The sequence below is a fragment of the Vulpes vulpes genome, chromosome 5 (assembly GCF_048418805.1).
Source record: "Vulpes vulpes isolate BD-2025 chromosome 5, VulVul3, whole genome shotgun sequence".
NCBI classification, from domain to species: Eukaryota; Metazoa; Chordata; class Mammalia; order Carnivora; family Canidae; genus Vulpes; species Vulpes vulpes.
The window spans coordinates 1,733,577-1,747,368 of record NC_132784.1 but is presented as its reverse complement, the minus strand read 5'-3'; positions in this window follow the sequence as shown (position 1 = coordinate 1,747,368).

Genomic DNA, 13,792 nt, shown 5'->3' with positions numbered 1-13,792 from the left:
ACACACACCTAAGAATCAGCACAACAGGTGCCTCCTGCAGAAGACCAGCTGGAAAGACAGGGAAAGAGCAAGCTCCTGGCCAAGAAGTGCTGGAAAGCTCCAGGGGAAGTTGAGGGATTTACAGTATATAGAACCAGAGGATACCCCTCCTTATTTTTGTGTTTGGTTTGGTTTGGTTTGGTTTGAGTTTTTTGTTTTGTTTTTTTTTCTTTTTCTTTCTTCCTGTTTCCAGTACAACTTGTGGTTGTGGTTTTTAGCCACTCTGCACTGAGCAAAATGACTAGAAAGAAGAACTCACCACAAAAGAAAGAATCAGAAACAGTACTCACTCCCAAAGAGTTCCAGAAATTGGATTACAATTCGATGTCAGAAAGCCAATTCAGAAGCACAATTATAAAGCTACTCGTGGCTCTGGAAAAAAGCATAAAGGAATCAAGAGACTTCATGACTGCAGAATTTAGATCTAATCAGGCTGAAATTAAAAATCCATTAAATGAAATGCAATCCAAACTGGAGGTCCTCATGACAAGGGTTAATGAGGTAGAAGAAAGAGTGGGTAACATAGAAGACAAGTTGATGGCAAGGAAGGAGGCTAAGGAAAAAAAAAGAAAAACAATTAAAAGACCCTGAGGAAATGTTAAGGGAAATAAATGATAGCCCTAGAAGGAAAAAATCTACGTTTAATTGGGGTTCCAGAGGACGCCAAAAGGGACAGAGGTCCAGAAAGCATATTTAACAAATCATGGATGAGAACTTCCCTAATTTGGAGAGGGAAACAGGCATTCAGATCCAGGAGATAGAGAGATCCTCTTAACATCAATAAAAACCATTTAACACCTCGACATTTAATATTAAAACTTGCAAATTCCAAAGATAAAGAGAAAATCCTTAAAACAGCAAGAGACAAGAGATTCCTAAATTATATGGGGAGAAATATTAGATTAATGGCAGACCTCTCCACACAGGCCTGGCAGGCCAGAAAGGGCTGGCAGGATATATTCAGAATCCTAAATGAGAACAACCTGCAGCCAAGAATACTTTATCCAGCAAGGCTCTCATTCAGAATAGAAGGAGAGAGAAAGAGCTTCCATGATAGGCAGAAACTGAAAGAATATGTGACCACCAAAACAACTCTGCAAGAAATATTAAGGGGGACTCTGTAAAAGAAATAGGATGTGCAAAGAAACAATCCACAAAAACAGGGACTGAATAGGTATCATGTTGACACTAAATTCATATCTTTCAATAGTAACTCTGCACATGAATTGGCATAATGATCCATCAAAAGATGCAGATTTTCAGACTGGATAAAGAAGTAATACCCGTCTATTTGCCATCTACATGAGAATCATTTTAGACATAAGGACACCTAGAGCCTCAAAATTAATGGTTGGAGAACCATTTACCATTCAAATGGTCCTCAAAAGAAAGCAGGGGTAGCAATCCTCATATCAGATAAATTAAAGTTTATGCCAAAGACTGTGGTAAGAGATGAAGAGGGACACTATATCACACTTAAAGGATCAAACCAACAAGAGGACTAACAATCATGAATATTTATGCCCCAAATGTGGGAGCTGCCAAGTATATCAATCAATTAATAACCAAAGTGAAGACATACTTAGATAATAATGCACTAATACTGGGAGACTTCAACATCTTGCATTCTGTAGATGACAGATATTCTAAGCACAACATCTTCAAAGAAGCAAGAGCTTTAAATGATACACTGGACCTGATGGATTTCACAGATATTTACAGAATTTTATATCCAAATGCAACTACATACACAATCTTCTCAAGTGCTCATGGAACTTTCTCCAGAATAGACCACATACTGGGTCACAAATCAGTCTCAACTGATACAAAAGCATTGGAATTGTACCCTGCATATTTTCAGACCATAATTCTTTGAATCTTGAACTCAATCACAAGAAGAAATTTGGAAGAAAGTCAAACACATGAAAATTAAAGAGCATTTTGCTAAAAGATGAAAGGGTCAACCATGAAATTAGAGAAGAATTAAAAATATTCATGGAAACTAATGAAAATGAAGATACAACTGTTCAAAATCTTTGGGATATAGCAAAAGCAGTCTTAAGAGGGAAATACATATCACAATACAGCATCCATCAAAAAATTGGAAAAAACTCAAATACACAAGCTAACCTCACACCTAAAGGAACTGGAGAAAGAACATCAAATAAAACCTACACCAATCAGAAGAAGAGAATTAATAAAGATTCAAGCAGAACTCAGTGAAATATAGACCAGAAGATATGGTTCCTCAAAGAGTTAAAAATAGAAATACCCTACGACCCAGGAATTACACTACTGGGGATTTACCCCAAAGATACAGATGCAGTGAAATGGCAGGACACCAGCACACCAATGTTTATAGCAGCAATGTCCACAATAGCCAAACTGTGGAAGGAGCCTGTGTCCACTGAAAGATGATGGATAAAGAGGATGTGGTTTATGTATACAATGGAATATTCCTCAGCCATTAGAAATGACAAATGCTCACCATTTGTTTCAATGTGGATAGAACTGGAGAGTCTTTTTTTTTTTTTTTTTTTTTTTTTTTAAATTTTTTTTTTTTTTTAATTTTTTATTTATTTATGATAGTCACAGAGAGAGAGAGAGAGGCAGAGACACAGGCGGAGGGAGAAGCAGGCTCCATGCACCGGGAGCCTGATGTGGGATTCGATCCCGGGTCTCCAGGATCGCGCCCTGGGCCAAAGGCAGGCGCCAAACCGCTGCGCCACCCAGGGATCCCAGAACTGGAGAGTCTTATGCTGAGTGAAGTAAGTCAATTGGAGAAGGACTAACATATGGTCTCATTCATTTGGGGAATATAAAAAATAGTGGAAGGGAATAAAGGGGAAATGAGAGAAAATGGGTGGGAAACATCAGTGAGGGTCACAGAACATGAGAGACTCCTGACTCTGGGAAATGAACAAGGGGTAGTGGAACTGGAGGTGGGTGGGGGGTTGGGGTGACTGGGTGATGGGTACTGAGGGGGGCACTTGAAGGGATGAGCACTGGGTGTTATGCTATATGTTGTCAAATCAAACTCCAATAAAAAATATACAAAAATCCCTAAAACCAAATCAAAACAAAACAAACCAAAAAACAAACAAACACAAAATCCAAAGAAATAGAAATGGTTTTAAAACATATCATGAGAACTAAACACCAACAAATTAGGCAATCTAGAAAAAATGGATGCATTTCTGGAAAACCACAAATTATCAAATCTGGAATAAGAAGAAATAGGAAACCTGAACAGGACAATAACCAGAGAACAAATTGAGCAGTCATCAAAAACCTCCCATGACACAAAAGTCCAGGGCCAGATGGCTTCCGAGGGAAATTCTATGAAATGTTTAAAGAAGAAATAATACCTATTCTATGAAAGCTGTTTTGAAGGGTAGAAAAGGACGGAATACTTCCAAACTTGTTTTATGAGGTCAGCATTGCCTTGACCCCAAAACCAGACAGAGACCACACCAGAAAGAATTATAGACCAATATCCCTGTAGAAAAGCCCACAGTGAATATTATACTCAATGGGGAAAAACTGAGAGTCTTTCCCCTAACATCAGGAACACAATAGGGATGTCCACTCTCACCAAGGTTAGTCAAGTCCTAGAATCAGTAATCAGGCAACAAAAAGAAATAAAAGGCATTCAAATTGGCAAGGAAAACGTCAAACTGTCCCTCTTCACAGATGATATGATACTGTATATAGAAAACCCAAAGACTCCAGCCCAAGATTGCTAGAACTCATACAGCAATTCGGCAACGTGGCAGGATAAAAAAATCAATGCCCAGAAATCAGTGGCATTTCTATACACTAGCATTGAGACTGAAGAAAGAGGAATTAAGGAGTCAATCCCATTTAAAATTACACCCAAAAGCATAAGATACCTAAGAATAAATCTAACCAAAGAGGTAAAGGATCTGCACTCTAAAAACTACAGAACACTTATGAAAGAAATTGAGGAAGATGTAAAGGGTTGGAAAAAAACATTCCGTGCTCATGAGTTGGAAGAATTAATATTGTGAAAATGTCTATGCTACCCAGGGCAATTACACGTTCAATGCAATCCTTATCAAAATACCATGGACTTTCTTCATAGAATTGGAACAAGTCATCTTAAGATTTTTATGGAATCAGAAAAGATCCCAAATAGCCAGAGGCATATTGAAAATGAAAACCATAGCTGGGGGCATCACAATGCCAGATTTCAAGCTGTATTACAAAGCTGTGATCATCAAGACAGTGTAATACTGGCAAAAACCAGACACTTAGATCAATGGAATAGAACAGAGTACCTAGAAATGGGCCCTCAACTCTATGGTCAACTAATATTAGGCAAATCAGGAAAGAATATCCACTGGAAAAAGGACAGTCTGGGGCAGTCCAGGTGGCTCGGAGGTTTAGCGCCGCCTTTGGCCCAGGTTGTGATCCTGGAGGCCCAGGATAGAGTCCCACGTCAGGCTCCCTGCATCCGGCCTGCTTCTCCCTCTGCCTGTGTCTCTGCCTCTCTCTCTCTCTGTGTGTGTCTCTCTCATGAATAAATAAAATATGAAAAAAGTACAGTCTATTCAATAAATGTGTTGAGAAAATTGGACAGCCACATTGAGAAGAATGAAGCTGGATCATTCTCTTACACCATACACAAAGATAAGCTCAAAATGGATGAAAGATCTAAATATGAGACAAGAATCCATCAGAATCCTAGAGGAGAACACAGGCAACACCCTTTTTGAACTTGGCCACAGCAACTTCTTGCAGGATACAGCTATGAAGCCAAAGGAAACAAAAGCAATAGTAAACTATTGGGACTTAATCAGGATAAAAAGCTTCTGCTCAGTGATAAAAACAGTCGACAAATCTAAGGGACAATCTACAGAATGGGAGAAGATATTTTCAATGATATATTAGATAATGGGCTAGTATCCAAGATCTGTAAAGAATTTCTCAAACTCAACACTCAAGAAACAAACAATTCAGTAATGAAATGGGCAGAAGTTATGAAAAGAAATTTCTCCAAAGAAGACATAGACATGGCCAACAAGCACATGCGAAAATGCTCTGAATCACTTTCCATCAGGGAAACACAAATCAAAACTATAATGAGTTACAACTCACCAATGAGAATGGCCAAAATTAATAAGACAGGAAACAACAAATGTTGGAGAGGACATGGAGAAAGAGGAACCCTCTTGCACCGTTGGTAGGAATGCAAACTGGTGCAGCCACTCTGGAACACAGTGTGGAGGTTCCTCAAGAAGTTAAGAATAGAGCTACCCTATGTTCCAGCACTGCTGGGGATTTACCCCAAAGATACAGATGCAGTGAGACTCCTGGACTCCTGCACCCTGATGTTCATAGCAGCAATGTCCACAATAGCCAAACTTTGAAATGAGTTTGGTGTCCAGCGACAGATGAATGGATAAAGAAGCTGTGGTCTATGTGTACAATGGAATATTCCTCAGCCATTAGAAACGACAAATACCACCATTTGCTTTGACGTGGGTGGAACTGGAGGGTATTATGCTGAGTGAAGTAAGTCAATCGGAGAAGGACAAACATTATTATGTTTTCACTCTTATGGGAAATATAAGAAGTAGTGAAAGTGATTATAAGGGAAAGGAGGGGAATTTATTGGGAAAAATTAGAGAGGGAGACAAACCATGAAAGACTCCTAACTCTGGGAAACTAAGGGTTGTGGAAGGAGATGTGTGTGGGGGCTGGGATAGCTGGGTCCCAGGCACTGAGGATTGCACTTGATAGGATGAGCAGTGGGTATTATACTATATGTTGGCAAATTTAATTCAAATAAATAAAAGAATAAAAAAATCACAGCCATCTTGATGTGAGAAGCTAATCTGTAGTCTGCATGGCAGGAACCATGGTACTTGGAGCTACAGTGGGGATCAGGGTCAGGGGAGTTGAGTTCAGAAACGTAATATATTCCAACGATAGGTATCGCCCCAGCCCTTAAGCAAGAAAATCAATGGACTTTAAGACATTTTCCACATTCAAACCTTATGTTCACTTTTTGACAAAGCTATTTGACAGTGGACTAAACCACATTTCAAATCTTCACAGGCTCCTCCCAACTGCCTCTGAGTAAGGAATTTAATTTAAATTTTTAATTTAAAGTAAATTTTTAATTTGCTTGCATTTACACGCAAGTAATGCTGCATGTGATACCTTCCCTGCCTGCCTTGGGGGCGCATCTTTAAAAGTCAGCAGCTGGCTGAGAGCTTTATCTTCCGTGTGTGAATTATTAAACTTGTTTTCAAGTAAATGAAGGAAGAAAGAAAAGACTTGATTGGTTGAGGAAATAAGGACAAAGTTGTCAGCAACTGACTTCCTCCCATTTCTTGATAAAGAGATAGCAGGGCATTCAAAGCAATCTCCTATAGAATTTCATCTTCAAATTTCTTTAGATTGTGTGTTGATTTCAAAGAAAATAGTAGAACTTGCTAGGAATGAAGCATTTTGTTTATAAGCGGCCTGGGTGGCCTGAGAGTGTGTTCCCATTACCAAGTCACCTGTAGTTACTTTATAACAAAGCCTGACAGTTGTGTCCTCAGACGCCCTGTCTCTCTTTTAGCTGCTAAACAAGATCACTGAAGATGTAATAAGGGTGAGGCTGGACCATCCCCATTACAGTGCACAATCTTTAGTTTAAAATTGGTTTTATGGAAATTTTCAAATTAATTTAAAAAAGAAAGAATCTTATTATGAGTACTCATGTCTCTGCTTCAACATTATCAATCTGAAGCCAATCTCATCTCATCTATAACCAAAACCTGCCTCCTTTATTCTTTTCTTATTTTCTTTCCTTTTCTTTCTTTTTCTTTCTTTCCTTTCTCTTTCTTTCTTTCTTTCTTTCTTTCTTTCTTTCTTTCTTTCCTTTCTTTTTTTCTCTTCCTTTTCTTTCTTTCTTTCTTTTTTTCTTTCTTTCTTTCTTTCTCTTCCTTTTCTTCTTTCTTTCTTTCTTTCTTTTTTCTTTTTCTTTCTTTCTTTCTTTTTTCTTTCTCTTTCTTTCTTCTTTCTTTCTTTCTTTCTTTCTTTCTTTCTTTCTTTCTTTTCTTTCTTTCTTTTTTTCTCTTCCTTTTCTTTTTTCTTTCTTTCTTTCTTTCTTTCTTTCTTTCTTTCTTTCTTTCTTTCTTTCTTCTTTTCTTTCTTCTTTCTTTCTTTCTTTCTTTCTTTCTTTCTTTCTTTCTTTCTTCTTTCTTTCTTCCTTTTCTTTCTTTCTTTCTCTTCCCCCTGAACAAGAAGGAGTCCTGCCCAGAAATAGAAGCTATACCTCAAAGGTTATCTGAGAGCTAATTTAAGACTTACTTTTTGGGTGTGCAGAGGGTTATGGGAATAAACCAAGGCTACAGGAAATCTGAGGATCATCAAAAATGGGCCCTCCAGAAAGGGCAAGGGTGGAAGTTTGGTTGCCAACCTTCATGGCTCTGGAAGTTGAATCACCCATATGGATCTATGGATGAGAGAGAGGAACATATGTCCACCAAGAGTGTGGAAGGGATGGAGCCAGGGGGAAAATGCCACCTCTTTCTCAGTTCCTCTGAGAACCTTCCACTGGTGAGCCTAAATAGAAACCAAAAGTAAAAGAGCCTGAGCAGCAATATTTCACCAATAACCTCCTCAGAGGGGATGCAGAAATAGTTACTGCTTGTTTTCTTCCTTACCAAAATAATCACGAGGCTAGCATCACTCATGCCAAAATTAACATGGAAGCAAGCATTCAGACGATGAATTAAATTAATAGCATCTTGAGTTGGAAGCATTGAATCTAATGGAGAAAATCCAATATCCAGACACAAAAGTCTAGTTTGCAACTTAACACGTGGTATTTTAGACAAGGCCCTTAGTGCCCCCCTCTGAAAATTAGAAATAAATGCTGCAGGTGGTTTGGAGCAGCCTGCAGCCTGGGGTGTGGTCCTGGAGACCCAGGATCGAGTCCCACGTCGGGCTCCCTGCATGGAGCCTGCTTCTCTCTCTGTCTGTGTTTCTGCCTCTCTCTCTGTGTGTGTCTATGAATAAATAAATAAAATCTTAAAAAAAAGAAATAAATGCTGCTTTACTATAATGGAGGATTAAATGATGTGATGGGTGAGGGGTGGTTTCTTTCATCTCACCGGTTTTATTTAATTTTTTTAAGATTTCATTTATTTATTCATGAGATGTAGAGAGAGAGATAGAGACACAGGCAGAGGGAGAAGCATGATCCAGGCAGGGAGCCCAACATGGGACTGGATCCTGTGTCTCCAGCATCACACCCTGGGCTGAAGGTGGAGCTAAATCTCTGAGCCACCCAGGCTTCCATAATTGTTGTTTTCTTATGATTTGGAAGTGATAGTCTAGCAGAAGGCTTACTCTTGAATCTTATGTTTTATAGTGTCTAATTTTACAAAAATAAAAATGAAAAGACATATGCAGTTTATTAACTATCACAAATCTCATTATCAATGGGTCTGTAAATCTGTTTAGCACTTATTCACCAGGTGTATTATGCATAAAGAAGTGTAAAATGGTTGATCTCTAAGACATCTTTCAGTCCTAAGTTATATGATTTTTAAATTATTATTCAGGTAGGTTATTTGCTTCTTTGTGTTTCAATTTCTTCGTCTTTTCAGATAGGTACAAGGCCTAAAGTAACCCAGACAATTGTGGAAGGTCACTATGTCATCTGAAAGATTGGACACTGCGTTATCTTCACTTACTTTCCACTTACTCTTAAGAATCCTATGGTAATGGTAGAAATGGAGTTTGGAACTTCTTTTGTAGATAAGGAAATTGAGGCTTTCGTAAATCTGATTTGTTTGGTGGCATGAAATAATATTAAAAATAAGTGCCATGTATTGAGAACCTACTGCATTCCAGTTGTTTAGTGTATGCAATTTCTTTTAGTCTTTATGCTGAGCTGGATGATGTTATCATGGTTTGCAGATGAAAGAAATCGAGACAGAAAACTCAAATACAGTTAAAGCTGTGATTTATTGAGGGTAAAACTAAGCTTCAAACTATGACCACTCTGAGCTGTGTATCACAGTTTTGCTTCCCTAACCAGGTGAGGCTGGAATAAGGATGACAGGTAGGAAGGCACTGAGCTTTGGAGAACATACCCAGGGTGAGAGGCTACCATGAAATACGGAGTTGCAAACTTTCATTCCTTGATCCAGTCCTAACTGCATTCAAGGAATTCTAACTATACAAAATCTAGTACCCATTGTAATAACTATTCATAGTATGATGACTTCCATGTGCTTAAGGGTGCTCTCTCTCTTCTGGTAGAGATGGTCTGGTAAATGGGAGATGGGCCAGTATCTCTTCAGCCCTGCCCGGAGTCCCAGCAGGAGTTAGAATTAAATGACTACAGCATCCAGTGACCTTAATTAGCATGGTACAAATGGCCAATCTCCATCCTGAGTGTCCACTGGAGAGTGAGGATTCCATTCAGCCTGAGTCCCTACCAAGATCCTGTAAGGATGAAGTCTTTTAAGCCTCTCTCTGCAGTTCCAAGGTCCATGGGCAAGGCCATCGTGTGTCTTAAGGAGGCCAAATAAGAAATAATACTCTTTGTCTGTAATATCCACCAATCCATCCATCCATCCATCCATCCATCCATCCATCCATCCATCATCTACAGAGTATTCCTTGGACACCTGCATGTGCCACCTGTACCTGGCCTGAGAATAGACATGGAAAAAAAAAGGAAGATCCTTTTCTCAAGAGGCTTTCTGTCCAGACAGGGAGGTGTCTGAGCCATAACCAGAAGACTTCAGCATACCCTGGTGAGCACTGAGGCAGATGGACACATGGGCACTTCAGCACACAGCAGGGGCATTTGGCCCTTTTTTTTAGAACTCTGGACTAAATACTTCTTAGCACTGTCTGATTGGTAACCAGCCCTCACCTACCCAGTCCTCTCAGGCCTGTGCCCATTTGTTTTTATAGACCAGATCTCAGTTGGGACATTGAATTAATTTGCCCTTCTCTACTCTAATTTTACCTTACTTGGCTCTCACTGACAAAGGATTTTACCCTCATTCCAGCTATTTTTTTCATCACACACCAGGGAATGCCTCCCTGATTTTCAGTCTTTGGCTGGCTCTGAGCACACCCACTTACGGCAGGTCTAGAGTGCCATGTCAGAAACCTGTGGGAATCTTACTATAAGCTCAAGATGGTCCCGCCCACCAATAAATGAGAATATTTCTATATCAGGCCTTGTGGTGGAAACTAAAGAAACCAGGATTATTAATACATGCACTAGTTTGAGGAAATTACCATGTCAATCAAAGATAGGCAAAATGTACCACATATGCCCAATCCACTCATCACTTGATCAGGCCAGACATCACTAATCAACCACAGCAGACTTTTCTGCTGAGCTAGAACATGGATTTAAAAACCTTATTTTCAACCTTAGAAAAATGAAATGCATCTTTTCTTTCTGGCCTGGTGTGTAAGAGCAATTACCTGTGAAGACTTCAATTGAAGACCAGTAGACGGGAGAGATTGTGAGCTCAAGAATGTCCACCCTAGTTTTTACGCTATCTCTCCCAGGTCCCTGCATTGAGGTATGTGCTATTTATAGAACCCTATCTGTGCTAGGTGCCATACTCATATTATCACATTAATCCTCACATTGTGATACACCCAGCTCTGGTTTTCTTTTTTAATATTCCCCTGGCTATTAGGGGTCTTTTCTGATTCCACACAAATCTTAAGATGATTTCTTCCAACTCTCTGAAGAAAGTCCATGGTATTTTGATAGAGATTGCATTAAATGTGTAAATTGCCCTGGGTAACATTGACATTTTCACAATATTAATTCTTGCAATCCATGAGCATGGAATATTTTTCCATCTCTTGGTGTCTTCCTCAATTTCTTTCAGAAGTGTTCTGTAGATTTTAGGGTATAGATCTTTTACCATTTTGGTTAGGTTTATTCCTAGGTATCCTTTGCTTTGGGTACAAATGTAATTGGGATTGATTCCTTAATATCTCTTTCCTCAGTCTCATTGTTAGTGAACAGAAATGCCACTGATTTGTAGGCATTGATTTTGTTTCCTGCCAAACTGCCAAATTTCTGTATGAGTTCTAGCAATCTTGGGGTGGAGTCTTTTGGGTTTTCATGTACAGTATCATGTCATCTGCAAAGAGGGAGAGTTTGACTTTTTCTTTGCCAATTTGAATGAGTTTTATTTCTTTTTATTACCTGATTGCTGAAGCTAGGACTTCTAGTACTATGCTGAATAGTAGTGGTAAGAGTGGACATCCCTGTCTTGTTCCTGATCTTAGGGGAAAGGCTCCCAGTGTTTCCCCATTGAGAATGATATTTGCTGTGGGCTTTTCATAGATGGCTTTTAAGATGCTGAGGAATGTTGCCTTTATCCCTACATTCTGAAGAGTTTTGATCAGGAATGGATGCTGTATTTTGTCAAATGCTTTCTCTGCTTCTATTGAGAGGATCATATGGTTCTTATTTTTTTCTCTTGCTGATATGATCAATCACATTGATTGCTTTACGAGTGTTGAACCAGCCTTGCATCCTGGGGATAAATCCCACTTGGTCATGGTGAATAATCTTAATGTATTGTTGGAGCCTATTGGCTAGTATCTTGTTGAGAATTTTTGCATCCATGTTCATCAGAGATATTGGTCTATAATTCTCCTTTTTGGTGGGGTCTTTGTCTGGTTCTGGAATTAAGGTGATGCTGACCTCATAGAACGAGTTTGGAAGGACTCCATGTCTTTCTATCTTTTCAAACAGCTTTAGTGGAATAGGTATGGTTTCTTCTTTAAACGTTTGATGGAATTCCCTTGGAAAGCCATCTGGCCCTGGACTTTTGTGTCTTGGGAGGGTTTTGATGACTGCTTCAATTCCTTCCTGGTTATTGGCCAGATTTCAGATTGTACTACAAAGCTGTGGTCATCAAGACAGTGTGGTACTGGCACAAAAACAGACACATAGATCACTGGAACAGAATAGAGAATCCAGAAATGGGCCCTCAACTCTATGGTCAACTAATATTCAACAAAGCAGGAAAGACTATCCACTGGAAAAAAGACAGTCTCTCCAATAAATGGTGCTGAGAAAATTGGACATCCATATGCAGAAGAATTAAACTAGACCATTCTCTTTCACCATACACAAAGATAAACTCAAAATGGATGAAAGATTTAAATGTGAGACAATAATCCATTAAAATCCTAGAGGAAAACACAGGCAGCACCCTTTTTGAACTTGGTCACAGCAACTTCTTGCAGGATGCATCTATAAAGGCAAGGAAAACAAAAGCAAAAATGAACTATTGGGACTTCATCAAGATAAAAAGCTTGTGCACAGCAAAAGAAAAAGTCAACAAAACTAAAAGACAACCTATAGAATGGGAGAAGATATTTTCAAAAGACATATCAAATAAAGGTCCAATATCGAAGATCTACAAAGAACTTATTAAACTCAACAGCAAAGAAACAAACAATCCCATCATGAAATGGGCAAAAGACATGAAGAGAAATCTCACAGAGGAAGACATGGACATGGCCAACAAGCACATGAGAAAATGCTCCGCATCACTGGCCATCAGGGAAATACAAATCAAAACCACAATGAGATACCACCTCACACCAGTGAGAATGGAGGAAAATAACAGGACAGTAAACAATAAATGTTGGAGAGGATGTGTAGAAAGGGGAACCCTCTTACACTGTTGGTGGGAATGTGAACTGGTGCAGCCACTCTGGAAAACTGTGTGGAGGTTCCTCAAAGAGTTAAAAATAGATCTGCCCTACGACCCAGCAATTGCACTGCTGGGGATTTACCCCAAAGATACAGATGCAGTGAAATGCTGGGACACCTGCACCCCAATGTTTATAGCAGCAATGTCCACAATAGCCAAACTGTGGAAGGAGCCTCGGTGTCCATCAAAAGATGATGGATAAAGAAGATGTGGTATATGTGTACAATGGAATATTACTCAGCCATGAGAAATGACAAATACCCACCATTTGCTTCGACGTGGATGGTCCTGGAGGGTGTTGTGCTGAGTGAAATAAGTCAGTCTGAAAAGCACAACCATTATATGGTCTCATTAATTTGGGGAATATAAAAATTAGTGAAAGGGATTAAAGGGGAAAGGAGAGGAAATGAATGGGAAATATCAGTGCGGGTGACAAAATATGAGTGACACCTAACTCTGGGAAATGAACAAGGGGTAGTGGAAGGGTAGGTGGGTGGGGGGTTTTGGGGGCTGAGTGACGGGCACTGAGGGGGGCACTTGGCAGGATGAGCACTGGGTGTTATGCTATATGTTGGCAAATTGAACTCCCATAAAAAAATTTAAAAAAAAGAATTTATTTCAAGCTCTCAAGACAATCTCACTGAATGTGGAGTTGGAAAGAGATTTTTGCAGTCAGGTTTCATGATCCAGTACAAACTGGCTCAACTATATGATATATAATATATATGCATGTAAAAGGTATGTAATAATTACATGCAATTATGATATTATAATTATAGTATCCTAATATTATAGCATATATGTATATTAGGAATTATAATTCTTAATTTTGTTTTAGTTGTACAAACACCGATGCCCATTGTTGTTCATTCATTGAGAAGTATTGGTGCCCTACAGGTGACATCTTATACTTGGTAGTCTTTGCTACTGGTTCTTACGAGTAGCAGTTTGCTACTACAGGATAGTGAAATTGACTCTCCAAGTCTAGATTGTGAGCCAAGTGGGGA